Raw genomic sequence first — 17,065 nt, 5'->3', positions numbered from 1 at the left:
ACCATTGTACTCCCACTTGATTCGTAATATTCTGATTCTTAGCACCAACATTGCTCAAATGGCATCAATAAATCCACTACATGTTCCACCAAAATCTCCGATTTCGGAGGCAAAATTGAGCAACACCCAACAAAAACCTGTCCCCTTAAGCTCGCAAAATTCCATAACCAAGCTCTCTTCTTTCCACTCCTTGCTTCAGTCATGCAACACCCTGAAACGCCCTCACCATCAAGCCAGGCAACTCCATGCCCACATGATCATCACTGGCCTGCACTCTCACCACCATTTTCTCCACACCCTTTTCAGCATTTATGGCAAGTCTGGAGATTTATCCTCTGCCCACCAACTGTTTGTTGGAATGCCTGAGAGAGATGCATTCGTTTGGAACTTGATGATTCGGGCTTATTTTGATTGTGGGGATTGCTTAAAAGCGGTTCTTCTGTACCAGAACATGCTTTTTGATGGTATCCGTCCTGATAATTTTACTTTCCCCTATGTCATGATGTCATGTGTGTTTGTGGATGGTGGCCTTTCATTGGGAAAACAGATTCATGGGCACGTTTTCAAGCTTGGTTTGGACTCGGATGTGTATGTGGGCAACTCTTTGATGAATATGTATGGGGATTTTAAGAGATTTTCTGATGCACAGAGGGTTTTTGGCAGTTTGCATCCGAGAAATGCTGTTTGTTGGACCACACTTGGTCGGTTGTATGTGGCAGAGGGTAGGCCAAGATTGGCGATTGAAGTGTTTCATCAAATGGAACTTGAAGGACTGGAGATTGATCGTGCGGCTGCCATTACCATGATTGGTGCATGTGGAAAGTTAGGATCAATTTACAATGGGAGAAAGGTTCATGAGCATATAGAGAAAATTGGTCTGGTATCAGATTTAATGGTTGGTAATTCACTCCTGAGGATGTATATTGACTGTGGTAGCATCGATGATGCACGTGCAGTTTTTTATCAGACTGCGTTAAAAAATGTTGTGTCGTGGACGACGATGCTTGGTGGGTATCTCCAATATGGAAGCTTTAATGAAGGTCTAAAACTCTTCAGAAAGATGCAGGTGGAAGGTTTGAAACCAGATGCACTAACAATCTCTAGTGTTCTGCCTGCATGTGCAAGGTTAACAGCGTGCAGTAATGGGCAAGAAATCCACTGTTATGCCATTAAAAATGGACTTGACGTGCATCTTGCATTGAACAATGCTGCCATGGACATGTATGTGAAGTCAGGAAGAATTGACTGTGCTTCTAGGATATTTGCGACAATGGAAAATAAGGATGTAGTGTCATGGACGGTGATGATCTCGGGTTATAGCTTACATGGTCAAGGAGAAGTTGGGATTGAGCTCTTCCATGAGATGCAGAATTCAAGTACCCAACCTGATCAAATCACCTATGCAGCTGTTCTTTATGCTTGCTGTGTCGCTCGTAGAGTGGAGGATGGTCTGCATTACTTCAAATGCATTGTGGCACCAAAGGTTGAGCATTGGGCTTGTGTGGTTTACCTTCTCTCTTGTGTTGGTAGATTTGGAGAAGCTCAAGCTTTCATTCGGGATGCTCGAGTTGGAAAGTATCCTGCAGTGCAAAGAGCTCTGCTCAATGGGTGTAGGATACATCAAAAGATGCAGCTGGGTCGGCGCACTGTTGAGCTGCTTACTGAATTGGAAATTGAAAATGCTGATAATTATGTTTTATTATCCAATATGTATGCTGCTATGGGTAAATCACAATATGCATCCAAATACAAGAAAATGATAACAGATTTAGGTTTGAAGCCAAGGAAGGCATGTAGTTGGATTAAGATAAGGAACAAGGTGCATGTGTTTGGGGTTGGGGATGTTTCTCACCCTAGATCAGAAAGAATCTATTGGGAATTGCAGCGATTGATGAGAAAGATGGAAGTGGCTGGTTATAAGCCTAAGAGTGACTTTTCTTTTCATGATGTGGATGAAGAGAGGGAATGCATTCTTGTGGCACATAGTGAGATGTTGGCCATAGGACTTGGACTAATCAGTACTGTGGAAGGGGCAACCGTACGCATTGCCAAGAACCACAGGGTGTGTGAAGATTGCCATACAGCTGCAAAAATGATGTCAAAGATTTTGAATAGAGAGATTTTGCTGAAGGATCCTCAATTTTTTCACCATTTCAAGGATGGTTCTTGTTCTTGTAGGGACTTTTGGTGACTTTGGGTTTTAAATCAAACATTTGCAATCTATGGATAGATTATTGGATGAGTGCTTGTATCTATTTCAACAAAATTCTTTTTTAGGAGGATTGATCATGAAGCTGGAATAATCATGTGGAAGATTCAGTTTAAAAATAAATGGTGGATGGGCAGTGGAAAACAACTGAACCATGATCTGCAAACTTCATCATTTATTGCAGAAAATAATGTCACGGCAGATTTACCAATATGCAGTTATCATTTAAATATAGTCCCGGATTGTGGTACATAGTGAAGAGCTGTTCGTATCTTAATCAAGGAGGCCTTTGGTTTGAAGCAACTGTTGCAGGTCCAGAAACTATGACTTTCAGGATTCAAGGGCACAATTGATTGACATGAGAAATCAGAAGATAACCAAGCTGACTGTTTTTTCAGCTCAACTGATTATTTTATGAACTTCCATGTTTGGTTTACGGTTTACACTAAAAACTGTGAGACCATGCTTATAAAAAGAAGTGTTTAATCTTTGTATGTCCCTTTGCAATAAAACAGATCTCGTAGGACCTTCAGTTCCTAGCTCATCATATTGGGTGAGCTATATTACTCTTGCATGCGTTTTGCTGGTGGAAGATCCAATAAATGCTTGAGTCTTGCTCCTTGGTTGGTAGAGGTGAAGAAATATACTTCTATCATTAAAAAGGTGCATCATCTATGTGCTTAGAACCAGTTATTTGTCATTATCATCATGTTGAGTCTGAATTTGATCCATTGGCTTTTTCTTCCTTGATTTTGTATCCTTGCTTGGTTAACACTTAAAACTTTGGGAATTTGCAATTCATCGTATTTTCTCACATCCATGAACTTAAAACACGTACGATGTGATGCTAAATAGACAATCATTTGACTGCCAACATGTAAAAAAAGGAGTGTTTAACGTTTTTTTTTAAGGGGGTTGGGGGGGGGGGGGGGGGGGGGAGCTTAGTCAAGGGAAAACCCGCCCATCACCAACCATACATTGTCAGGCTCCCATTTGATAAAACACTTGAGGTTCCCCCTGCCCACAGGAGGCTGCACCCAGCTTCCACCTTGCAGTAAGGGACACTCCTGTGTGTGGAACTCGTGAACTTTGTGACTTTCATAAGTCGCCGGAGTCTTTGGTTAATTAAGGAGTTATTGTATGTCCAATGTAAATCCCAAAACCATAATTCCACATTTTCCCGTATGTTGTTTGAGGGCTTGTCAAAAAATAACCTTGCCTCACATGGGCCTGAAGGAAAAAGTTTCCAGGTTGGCGCCCTATGAAAGGATCTTCATATGAAAATCCTGTGGGGTGGAGAAAAAATGGGCGCTATAGCAGGATTCAGATCAGGTCATTTCAAAGATGAGACTTGGGCTCATCTAAAAATTCCGACTGTTAAACGAAGCTTTTAGATGCATAACACGTGGCTACGAAATTTCCTCACTCAAAGTGAACTAACGGTGTTACACGGTTAAGATGGAATTCAAATTTCAAAAAATGTCAGGAAAGAACTAAAGAAAAAAAGGTAACCGAAAAAGGGGTTTCTTACTTTCCTCTCCTCTCTCTCTCTTCAGCGCCATAACCGCAATAAGGAGACCTTTGTCCCTTTATGCTCTAAATCTGTTATAGCAGGGCTTAAACCTTTACTTGCCTGCACCAGGTTGTTATAAATTTTATATGGCCTTGTATAACTTTTGATAAAATCTATGGATATTCAAATATTATCGTGATTATATTCATGAATTGTTGTTACGGCTCAAAATTCTGAGATCCAGTTCCCAAGATCCAGACACCACCTCCAGAGCCCTATGAAGGTCGACCAACAGTGTGTGCGTCCCAGGGTGGTGACGTAAAAGTGAGGTGGCTTTTCTAATTAAGAAAAGACTAATTAATTCATAATCTCAGTCAAAAGAGGAGAAGTTGAACATGTAGCATCACCAGAACGCAAGTCAATTAGCAGAAGGGGAGAGGGCCCCACATGTAGGGCTGTTAATCCAGATAGTCTTAGAGGATGTCCCCCCCTTCTAAAAGTTAATTATGTTAGATTGATTGCTTTTAATTAAGAGTCCTTAATTAAATTGATTAATCAGTGTGGAGTCTTTAGTAAGTAGAAGTCTTAGTTTACTTGGGTTATTATCTTTTTTAATTAGATACAGTTTAGATAATTAGGACTCAACCTCATCTCCCTCTAAGGAGGTCTGAGGGAGCTATTTTTATTATAGAATAAAATTATTGAACTTCTCACTTCTCTCTCTCTAGTTGTCCCCCTCTCTCTATCTCTCTTCTTTCTTTCTCGTGTCTCTCTTTACTCTCTCTACTCTCTCACGACCCCTGGTCCTCCCTGGACCCTTCAGCATATCAGTCGCACAAGGATTGAACGTTCATCCCCTTCACTCAAGCTTGAGTCCCCGAGTGCTCAAACCGTGCATTTTGCTTTCCCTGTGAGTCAGGTGGCCTCTCTACATTGCAAATCATGTGTCCGAATTTTAGAATGTGGGAAACTCTATCCCAACCTGCTACAGACCTCCAAGGTACCTCCACAACCCTCTTTAAACTTAGATTAACTTTTGTTGCCTTCCTATAACCTGAAACCTAAAAACGCATCCTATCAAGTGCCTAAAACACTAGATTTCCCTAAACTGATAATCATTGTCCTTCAACAACCTTTTCCTGTATTTAGATCATATCTTAGATCCTCACACACATCCCTAGGTATTCTTAGAACCCCTGGATAAGAGCCTTTCAGTTCTGAACTGAAACTACACCTGAAACTCTTATCGAGCCCAAATCGCTCGTACCCAATTTAGTTGATTTGTCTTATTTTTTCTGTACCTCCCAAACCATTGAGATGTATCATAGCATAGATCATAGGGTTGTAGATAGCGGCCTCAACAAGTAGTATCAGAGTAGGGTGTCACTAAAGTGTGTCACAATCCTGAATATGACAATTGACATGTTGTTAAAACTTTGCACAAACCTAACCGCAATTATGGACCAAATGCATACAACATACTATGAGCCAAATTTAAAGATATGTTTGGAGTTGTAAGCACGTCACAAGATTCTTGTGATGTGCGAAAGATTGTGACACAGTAGGAGCCAACATTGTCGATGAACATATGTGACATGTATCATTCCTTATAATGCTTGCAATGGAAATTGTGAGAAGAAATCCCTTGGATAGATTTTGAATCACAATTGTGTGTGTTCGAATGGTACACATTCAAATAAAGGTGAGTGATCGCAAATCTCCACACTCCTCCCTATGGCACAATACTCTTATAGGAATCGACTGATGCAGCGAATAGGTATATATGCATGAGTGGGCCACACTTGATAATCTGGTTGTGAGACCCTCCTTAAAATTGCACAAAAAATTGAGCCATTTTTTTCTTTTAAATAGGGCATACAAAAAATCAAATATTTATTTCTTTTAAATATTTTTTCAACTCTTTTTCTAAATGTTTTCTAGCAGTAAGGAAGAACAAACATTTTTATAAAAACTTTTATGTATTCATCACTGATTACAAAATTCAAGGGGTGAACTAACACTAAGTTTCACAAAATTATATTCAATTATATTTTTGATAAAATCCCAAAATACAGAGCACTCCTAAGAAGAGAAGGATCCATGGTCCAGCTCCAAAGATACTTCAGTTATGCGCATTTGCCGCCGCCAAGCCCGCCTACTCATGGCCCTACCCAAATGCACAGATCCAGTATGATTGTTTCTCGACCAGATATCTGACCCGTAAAACACTCTTAACCCTCTCGTCTGGAGGAGTTTTGATGAGTAGTTTGTTGTGTTGGAAAGCTAATAAAATTTTACACCTACTGTAAAATTTTGGGATTTATTCATGGAACGAGCATGATTCTGTGATAGTTAGAACAGAAAAGTATATGTCTATAGTAAAACGTCTATAACTTCCTCATATGGATGAATTTTTATAAACGGTTTGCAGCTATAGAAAACTGAATTTTTTTTCTACAATCTGTAAAAACCTCAACTCTATTCACTAACTAAAAATTTTCTGTTAACTCTATAATAGTCAAACAGAATTGAGAGTTTCGCAAATCAGAACTGGTCTAAGGACCAAACCCCGGTACTTGCGTAGTTCATTATGTTTGGCATAAATTATTTTCTTTCAATCAACAAACAGAATGTGTATGCATGAGTATGTCTGATTTTATGCAAGGTATAATGTGTCTTTGATAAAGCATGCATGTATGTTCAATGATAAGTATGTTTGCTCAAAAGGGGGCTATGCGCAAGCAAAGGACTGAAGAGTCCGAATTGCGTAATGTGTTTATGAATGTTAATAGAATCCCTACTAAAATTATATGAAAATTCATATGATTATGATGATGATGACATGTATGCATGGATGAATGACAAGTAATAAATAAGATCCATATTTATGCATATGTGCATATTTCTATTTTAAAGCATGAATGAAAGAATGTTTCAATGTCAATGCTTTATAAGTACATCCATTTCCCTATTAGGGCTTGAATCCTTTTGATAAATTTGATTATGATTCCATATAAGACATTAAGTAATCAAGTAAAAAAATGCAACATCATAAGCAAAAGATACTTGCTAAGAGAGTGGCAAGTGGTATATTTGGCTTCATGAAACTCTGTTTTAGCACGAAAGGTTGCTCCTCTCCACCCACAAAAATAGGGAAAACCTTTGTAATAGACTATAGTGAAAAGGGTAAGAAACTCATGAGTAAAAATCTGATGCATCGAGATTAAAGGTATTGAGAATCTCTCTCGAATTATCGTCTCTCACCCTGTCCCTGATGAAAGGTGTCCAGTCAGGCCAAAGCCAAAGCCACCCTTATATGTAAAATATTGCCTGAGACATGGCCCTGAACTAGGTATTCTACCTATGTTATACCCACGGGATTAAGAAGTGATAACTTAAGATGTTTGTGCATTAGTTAGATATTGCATGCATTATTTAAGAAAGAACATGTAATTAAAGATAAAACTTTTTATATGCATTCAATGGCTTCGGCATTTAGGTAAGTTATGCATTTTATTTGTTTTCGATGAGTTAATTGATGCATACTTGTTTAATTTAGCGAATTATATACGTATGTCAGATGTATAAGTACTTCAGTTAATTGTTAGTTTTAAAATATGAAAAGTCTGATAAAATTTTTGCTTCATATTCTATTTTACGAGTTTAGTATATTTCATCCTACTGAGACATGTCATGTCTAACCCCATATGATTTTATATTTTTCAGGAAGTGAGTAAATGCTTGCATACGAAGGCGGGAGGTTGCAATGGGAACCAAGCCTATCTTTCTTATACCTTCAAAGATTTTGGACTCTGATTAATTCTTAAATTTTAATTCAAGGATGGTTGTAATTAATTATGCATATCGTGGACTTTAAGTTATTTTATGCATGGTTAATCATTCTCTAAATTTTTAATTCTATAATTGTACAATTGCAAGTGTTCATGTGAAGTAGCACACCAAATTTTAGACCCGATGAGTTTTTTCATAGTATTTGTTAAAGCATTTAAAAAAAAATCACCATTTTTGGGGTTATAAAAATTAGGGTGTTACATTTGTAGTAGTATCCTAGGAGATATATCTGTTGCAACAAGATACTAGTTTCTATCCTTTTTGTCAGACTATTCTGATGTTCTAGTCTGAGCTATTTTGGAAGAACATCCATATATCCTAGAAAATAAATTTGAAAAATATAAATGAGGACTTTATCTTGATCTACACATTCTGTACTTAAATTTGGTCTATTTATTTGATTTATTTGTAATAGTATCTTGGGAGATATGTTTGTTGCAATAGGAGACTAGTTTCTATCTTGTTTGCTAGACTGTATTGATGTTCTAGTCTGACTTATTTCAGAAGAACATCTGTATCTCTTAGAAAATATATTCAAAAAATATAAATGCTGACTTTATCTTGATCTACACATTTTGTACTTAAATTTGGTGTATTTATTTGATTTATTTGAATTTGTATCATCGGAGATATGCTTGTTGCAACAGGAGACTAGGTTATGTCTTGTTGCAGGATTGTACAAATTTTTCTAACTCGACCAGAAAAAACCTGTATCTCTTAAATAATGAATCCAATAAATAAGAACAAGGATTCTATCATGATCTACACATCCAGAACTTGAATTTTGTGTATTTGTTTGATTTAATTGAATATGTTTCGTGAGAGATATGTCTATCACAACAGCAAGGAAGATTTTATTCAAATGCAGAATGATTTTAACTTATGTTGAGTTATAACTCTAGAGACAAGTCATATACATATAGATATATGTAGACATATATTGGAGACATTTATTTATATGTGTGGTTTTATCAAAATTAAGATTGTGTTTATATGTACATTTATTAGTGTATAAGAACGTGTCATAACATGAATAAGATATCCATAATGCTAATTGTTTTACATACAATTTGAATATATGATACACATGACCATGTACAATGCATGGAACGCTTCTTGTTAAATACATTATGTTGATAATTGCATGGTTATGAATATTGCAGGGACATGAATTATGTGAAAGCTCAAGACTAAGCTTGTGGTTTCGCAGAACCCATGTGGTGACATATGGGCATTTATGAAATTAGTATGTGATTTATATGTGAATGTTATGATCGTGTCCAATGTATGGGTTGTCTGATAGAAAATGCATATTCTTACAATTTTTTGCACAATAATAGAAATTACATTGTCACGATTATAGAAAATTTTGAAACTAAGCTTGCAGTTTTGCAGAACCCTTGTAATGTCATATGATATTTCTGAAATGTTGTACTTGAGACACGTCATGTATTTTCATGATCAATGGGGGTACAATTCATACACCCTAATCAAGAAATAATATTTAAAATAGTTCAAGTATAAGTACTCAACTCGGATTTGAGCTATGATTCTGAGAATTGTTGTTGGTGCTTATTGAGCACCAGGTTGGTGATGTGCATACACTGGATCACCTCGAGGGTGGATTTGGGATTTTGGAAATCCCTATTGGTGTAATGACTCACATGAAAAAATAAACAAAATTTAATATATGCACATATAACGCAATTGTGAAATTCTGGGTATACCAGAAAGATGGTATATGTTACCAGTTTCCCAAGGTTCTGGGTACACTTGAAAGATGGTGTATATTACCGGACCCATGTTCTACCTTGGAGAGGGTAGATGGTACAAGCTCGTGAGACCGTTATGTTTTTGTGAGAGTGAGGTATCTCACTCGATCCTCAGTCTTTGAAGTTAGGGGGTAAGGACTAACAATGCGTCATAGGTGATAGATTCAAGTCTTCTGCAAAAGTTTTCAGGGTGCATCTTATTTCTAGCTGCCATTGAGGAGTACTCTCTCTGTCATGAACCGTCTCTTTTAGGTATCTGTATGGCTAGTCACACGGGGTATTAATTGAAAAAGCATAACAAACCCGTGTGTGGTCTCGGTTCGCTATGATGTCGAATGTCTGTGTGTACCCATAGGATAATTAACAACAGAAACATAAAGTCAACTCACATTTAAATGTTTTTAAATACATACATTGTTAGATGTTGCATTTGCTATAACATAGTTGAGGTTCATTTCTGTGAAGCATCGTTCAATAATGTTTTCCTTATATACTGTGTCATGAACTATTTGCATTGGATAACTACCATAGAACTCTTATGAAATATTATTATTTTATGTGATGCACTTATACTTGTACACATAACACTAAGCACATTTATATTGATATTATGCTTCTTACTCAAACTGATTATAGTTTAAAGCTTCTACTTCTTTTGTTTTTTTGTAGGAAGTGAATAAGGTACACATAGTGTATTGTGGCATCATCGTGGGCGGAGCCATGAGATTCATTATTTGTGATCTTGCATAACTTTGATAAACCTTTTGATATTTTATTAATGAGTTTGTATTAGTTTTAGACATATCATTTATTGATGGTAATAAATGTTACTCGAGTATTCTCTATTATACCTTATAACTCGCCCAACTGTTTGACCAAATAAGTTAACTAGTATTACACTGTGATATATTTAAAAAAAAATTATACCAAAATTTTCTAGTCAAATTATTGGGGCATTATAGTTTTGGTATTAGAGCAGGACAACCATGTAAACTCATGGCTCTTCTGATGACCTGCAATAGCTTTGTAAGTAATTAAAGTATTAAGTATAGTGTAAACATGGTGCATGCATAGTTATGAAATAAGAACTTAGAGTATTATGTTCTTTTTCATTTGTTGCAACTAGTTGGTGTGGGCAAACAAATGTAATAACATTATGGACACGTTACACAACCTAGCTGAGGTTGTTGGACAACAAGCATCAGCCATGCAGCAAATGGGGGACAACTTGCAACAAGTGACACAGGAGAAGGCAACCAATGGTGGGGGCATGTCCTACAAGAAGTTCATGGACATGGACCCACTTGCCTTCCTAGGTAAGATGGATTCGAAAGTGGCAGACAATTGGTTAAGAGAGATTGAGCAAATATTTTGAGTGCTAGATGTTCCAAAGGTCCGTTGGGTCAATTTTGGAACCTTCACCTTAAAAAACATGCAGAAAAATGGTGGGAGACCACCTGCAAAGTTAAGTTTTAGAACGGTCCTATGACTTAGGTGCAATTCATGGAGGCCTTCAATGCCACATATTTTTTGAAGCACGAGCAAACCAAAAAGATGCAGGAATTTTTGGACTTTCAGCAAAGGGAAATGTCCTTGGCAGAGTACATCACCAAGTTCCATAGCCTCGAACGATATTGCCCGAACATGTACACCACCGACAAGGATGGGGCAATAAAATTTGCCCGAGGATTGAAGGTGGGTCTAAAGAACTATACACTAGAGGGCCAAAACTCTCGACGAGGCCATCCAGGTAATAAAGGCAATCCATTAGTTAAAATAAAGTATTGTTTAAAGAGAGTGTTGGAAAAAATCTAACCCTCAAAGCTAATATCATCTGAACAGGTGGCTACCCTACTAGAGGATTATTGGAAGGAGAGACAAAGGTCACAAAAGAACTAAATCGGGGTAAAAAAGCCCCGAGTTCAAGAAGAGATTTGGAGAAAAGAAATTCAACCCATCTGCCAAGAAATATAAGCCCAACGGGGGAACAAAGCAAAGACAAATGCAAAATCAGAGATGCCTAAACTGCAATCGTTTCCACCCTGGGTAGCAATGTTCCTATGAAATTGATGCTTGTCTCTATTACTGGAAGATGGGACACTACATCAAGGAGTATCAAAACAAGCAGGCGGATAAAGCAAGGCATGTGACCGAGGGACGGCAACAACAAAGACAACAACTGCAAGCAACTCAAAGGAATGTAGCAGGTAGAGTCTATGCTACCTCAATGAAGCAACTGCAGAAGGGAGATGTGGTATAAGGTACTAGTGTGAATTTTAGGAAAACCCTTTTCAAAACAATATTTTTAATGAAAATCTAGTGAAAGCCAGACACCAAAAATATAAAAACCGGCTCGCACGAGTGGTGGAGTCCGGGTCGATCTCAGGGAACAGGAAATACTTGTATTTAAACACACAAGCTAAACTATTTCTTTATTGCCACAATGAAAATGTAAGAGAAAAGTAAATCTAATTAACTATTACATCAAATGTTTGCCCTACGTAGAGGGTTTAAAAATGGTTTTATTACAAACCCAAAAATTGAATAAAAATTAAACTCCTAATTCTAAAAGAAAAGCAAAAGTGTCTTCTGCACTCGTGTCTCGTGTCACGTGTCAAATATGCTCCACCGTATATCTTTCTTGCTTACCTTCACTCCACGTTATCTTGTGAAACACAAATACACAAAGCAGCACAAAAACAACAACGGGCACTACACTATAAAAGTGGAAATAAACCAAAATGCTAAATGAACTAAATGCAAAGTATACATGACAAAAAAATAATATACTAAATGACTTGCTAATTCTACAATGCAATGATATGCTTAAAAATGAAATAGTATGCCTAAAATGACATGATATGCCGTGAGACTCAATTTAAAAACAACCCAACCGTGAAGTTGATTCTTAAAACAATAAACTGTGAAACCCTTTTTTTTTTTCAAAAGCAAACCGTGAAATTCATTTTTCACGGCAAACATGGGAAACCCATCACTTTCACGGTGGCTTAGAGAGAAGGTAAGGTACCGGTGAGCAACAGGGAAACTTCCAGTGAAGTGGATCTCCAGCGGTTCTACGTGCACTGCAGTTCACGGCAGCAAAAAAAAAAAACATAGCACTGAGGACTCCAGCCAGATTGGGGAATGCCGCTAGAAAAGTATTCAGAGCAAACCAAAAATGTTTGTTCGATCAAGCATTCTGGCCGGTAGAAGCAAGGAATCCAGTCGGAGACAGAGGAACTTCCGGCCGATGAGGATGAATGCCTCTGTGAACCAGTTCAGGCTCTGGTTTTCACGGCAATGACAGTCGGCTGCTTCAGCTGGTGATTTCCATGATAAATGCACATGATTTCCACAAATCCAGATTTTCACAGGGAATCGTTGCAGATGCACATGAAGGGATGCACATGAATGAATGTCGATGCAGGTAATGAAACAAAAAAAAAACAGATGCAATGAGTGAAATGCAGAATGAACACAACTCAAATTGCTGAAACAAAGTAAATGAACAACTCGTAGAAACGCATAATTGAAACAAATTAAAAATGAAATATAGCAAAAATCTAAATACGCATAAATCATTTGATGACAGACACTTTTTTTGTTTTCTATAATCAATCACACCAAAAACAAAAGGATTAACCTACACTACGTGAAAGAGAGAGGGAAACAAGGAGAGAAGAAGAAAAGAAGAAGTGCTTACCACGGTTTGGGTTTAGGAGAGAATGGCCTCTCCCTTGCCACTGCGCCATCCCTTGAGAAGAGTAGGATCTCCGGTGAGGAAGAAGGAAAGAAGAAGAATAGAAAGAGAAGAAGATCATAGAGGAGAAAAGAGGGGTTGAGAAGAAGAGAAGGGAAACATATAGGCAATGGAGGACCCTTTCTCTCAAACCCTACGTAGGGTATATAAAGAGAGGGCTTTTGGCTACTAACTCCTCTCAATTTTACAAAATTCTAAAAAGAGCATTAAAAACTAATTAATTTTTGAAAAACTTTAAAAACTTACATTTTGCCTAAAAAAACTTAAAGAAACTATAACTCCAATTTATTTATTTATTTCGAATCTAAACTACTTAAAATCTAAATCCTAAAGAAAATATCTCTAACTAATTCCTAAATGACCTAAATCGTCAAATTAACTCGCAATTTATGCTTTTTCTGATATTTATCTTTTTCGTGTATTTTCTCGAAACTAATGATAAATGTGGGAATTTAATGCAATTATTATCGGATCATGCATGAATTAAGATGATAAAATGCTAAAATAAATGCATGATCAAATACTCCCATGCTTATCATTTGCTTGTCCTCGAGCAAACTAAAGCAAAATTGCAAGAAACAAGACTACTCAACTGACTCACTTTCGTAGGAATCACATTTGCATTTAGCACATGCAACAAGCCCTTTCAACCCCTAGATTACCCCAGTGGACGAGTAAGGTCTCGTGAGGGTTTGCAGTGATGCTACCCACAAACATCTCTATCATGTATGCATAAAAATTTTAGAACACAGAGCATTAGGCAGTTAAGGAGTTTGTTTTCACAAATATTTCCTGTTATTTCAAAATCAAAACATAATTAGAGTCTTTTATGTACCACCACAAAAAAAGAATTTCTTTCACTTTTCTAAATATCACAATTATTTATGTTTTATTCTTGAAAAATCCAATAAAAACAAATTATTTATTTATCCTCAGTCATATGTTTTCTACACAGGTTTTCTGAATCAAACTTCTAAGTACTGAACTTTTCTTTCTTTTTCAGCTCTTTTCTCGATTTTTCCATTTTTTCACACTTTTTCTTTTTGCGTATTCATTCTTCTCTTATAGCTTGCATGTGGTCTGCTTTTATGCCTTGTGCAATGTCAATATCTTCTATACTTTTTCAATGCATACCAAAAGATATCAACTAAGACATAAAAGTGACTTCCTTCATTCACCTTTGCAACGTGAGAGTCAAACATTTCAACTTGTATCTGTTCTCAGCTACTTAGGATCACGAAGTTTTCCACTCTCCTTTTCAAAAATGGAATTAAAAGTTTCAACTTACATCTAAGTTCCATCTACTAAGAATTGTGGAATTATCCAAACAACCTAAAGCATGTTTCTTTTTTTTTTCTCTTTTGAGCTCTTACGCTTTTGTTCATTTGCTTAGTTTTTCAAAAATACAACTGTGCATATTCATATTTATGATTCAAAATAAACTCTAACATGTATCTATCATCATTTCTTCGAACTTCGCATAAACAACCATAATTTTTAGATCTATGTCAGAAAAAAATTTCGTGGGGCTTAAAAATCCTCTAAAAACATCAGATTTGAAATAACATTCATATAAGTTCAAACTCTTTCTTTAAAAATCTACTTTTCATGAGAGATGTGTAATCATGTGCAAGAAAGTGAACAAAAATATCAAGGTGTGCAAACTACACCCTCCCCCATGCTTGAATGACACTGTCCCAGTGACACTCCCCCATGCTTATATGAAACTAAGTGAATGCACATGAGAGAAAATAAATGAGGGAAAAGAGTAGAAATAACCTGACATGAATTATAATTGCACGTTTTATGAATATAATGAATGCAATGTATACATGACATGACATGAAAACCATGAATGAAACAAAAAGAACATGAAAAACTCATAAAGAAAACGAAAAAGAAAAAAAAACAAAATAAAATCTATAAATTCTAAGCAAATCTAATAATATACAAGATATGGGTTGCCTCCCATAAAGCGCTAAGTTTCACGTCCCCAGCCAGACGGATCCCTGAAAAAACCTTCATCGTCCATGAGATCAATGGACATGAAGTATCGCTCAATGAGGCTCTATAAAGAAAAGAGTGTCATCTGTGACACTACGCACTGTGTTTCCATCCCGCCTACCTCTAAATGTGGCATCATGACTCTCTTGAAATGAAGAACGAAAATTAGTCTCATCTGAGAGACTGGTCAGGAAATAAGAGTCTAGGACCGAGCGACTATCAACGAATGCAACTTCAGACAAGTGGTGAATATGATCTGGCTTGACTTGGTCAAGCACCTTCTGCATCTGTACCTCTTGCTTACTAAAAACAATCGGTAATCCTAAAAATTGAGAAAATGGGGCTTTATAAATATATGATGATAATGCATGTTGTGGGCTAGGCCCCTTCTGCTGAGGTATCATGGAAATCGACTTGTCAGTAGAAATGATATGAGATTCATGAGTCGATTCCTGAATGGGATGATACGCCTTCCCGCTTTGAAGGGATGTAACGGATTTGACTTGCTCATGATGTGAAGCAGTGAGTTGCAAGTCAAATGACATGGGCTCCTCTCCCTTGGATGTGACAACAGACTGACTATGAAGGTTCCCCTGGCTTTGTCTACTAAGTGTCTGAGCTAACTGTCCCATTTGAGTCTCTAACTTGGCTATTGACTGCGTATGAGAGCAAAGAGTGGCCTTGATATCAGAAAAAACCTCTAACATCTTCTCCTGAAATGATGAACTTGGAATGGGCTTCTAAAGAGAAGGTAGACTAGACTGGGGATGAACCTGTGGAAAAATGGGATGCGAGTAACCTTGTGAAGAGTTACTGTGTCTATACTGTGTTTGGGAGGGCTGATGGGATGGGGAAATGAACTGGTTTCGCCAACCTGGGTTATATGGTGATGTAAATGAATCAGGCATGGGTTTAGCGAAACCTTGGGCAGCATTCACCTGCTCCTGAACGAATTCAAGATATAATGGCGCTACCGGACAATCCGCAACACAGTGTGCAGGGCTAGCACATAGCTCGCACACTCTTTCTATTGAACTTCTCAAAGAATTGGCTAGGAATTGATCTAACTTCCTAGTCAACTGGTCAACCTTGGTACGCAAATCTAACTCAGACCCTACTTCGGAAATCCCTATTTTCCTAGGACCACTAGACAGAGATGTAGTCCTATCGAGCTGTGAAGACAAGGTATGATGCATCGTGTTTTCACTCAAGGTCTCGAATAAAGACCACGCCTCATCCTCACTCTTGAGCATAAAAGTGCCCCCACAAGACGAATCAACCATTTGACGGTGCTTCTCAGTAAGCCCGTCATAGAAATACTGCACCAACTGCCAACGAGGCACCTGGTGATGGGGACATTTGAGAAGAAGATCCTTCATCCTCTCCCAAGTCTCGTGAAACGTTTCCCCCTCTATTTGCAAAAAGTTGGTAATGGCCTTTCGATACTGGTTCGTCTTACCAATTGGGAAATATTTTTTGAAAAACTCTCTTTGCATCTGTTCCCACGTGGTAATTTGAACTGTATCTAACGCTTTCAACCAATGCTTGGCTTTATCCTTCAAAGAGAAGGGAAACAGGGTCAACCTCATAGCGTCGTCTCCAAAGTTATTGATTCGCACTATCGAGCAAATCTCAAGAAATTCATCGAGGTGACGATATGGGTCCTCATTGCTAAGGCCATAAAACGAAGGTAACATTTGAATCACACTGGCCTTAATCTCAAAATGGCTCGCTCCTACATCAGGTCTCGTGATACAGGAGGTGGGAATATACGTATTTGGCATAAAGTACTCCCTCAAAGGACGGATCAAATGATGATCGTCAGCCATTGCGTACACCTTGGAGTAGACTGGTGTAGCACATGTCCTAACTTTGGGTTTTCTACCTAACTAACGCACTAAGCGGTCAAACCACGCAAACCACAAAGCGAGTAAAAAGAAGCACTAAAAAAAAAC

At 37.5% G+C, this 17,065-nt stretch overlaps 1 pseudogene; it reads left to right on the top strand.

Moving 5' to 3' along the window:
- The first annotated feature begins 253 nt into the window (after positions 1-253).
- On the top strand, positions 254-2,191 carry LOC149830051 (pentatricopeptide repeat-containing protein At1g15510, chloroplastic pseudogene; annotated as a pseudogene).
- Positions 2,192-17,065: the final 14,874 nt, after the last annotated feature.

This window comes from Nuphar pumila, chromosome 8 (genome assembly GCF_984573655.1).
Source record: "Nuphar pumila chromosome 8, dmNupPumi1.hap1.1, whole genome shotgun sequence".
Classification (NCBI taxonomy): Eukaryota; Viridiplantae; Streptophyta; class Magnoliopsida; order Nymphaeales; family Nymphaeaceae; genus Nuphar; species Nuphar pumila.
This window is presented reverse-complemented; position numbering and strand designations above follow the sequence as displayed.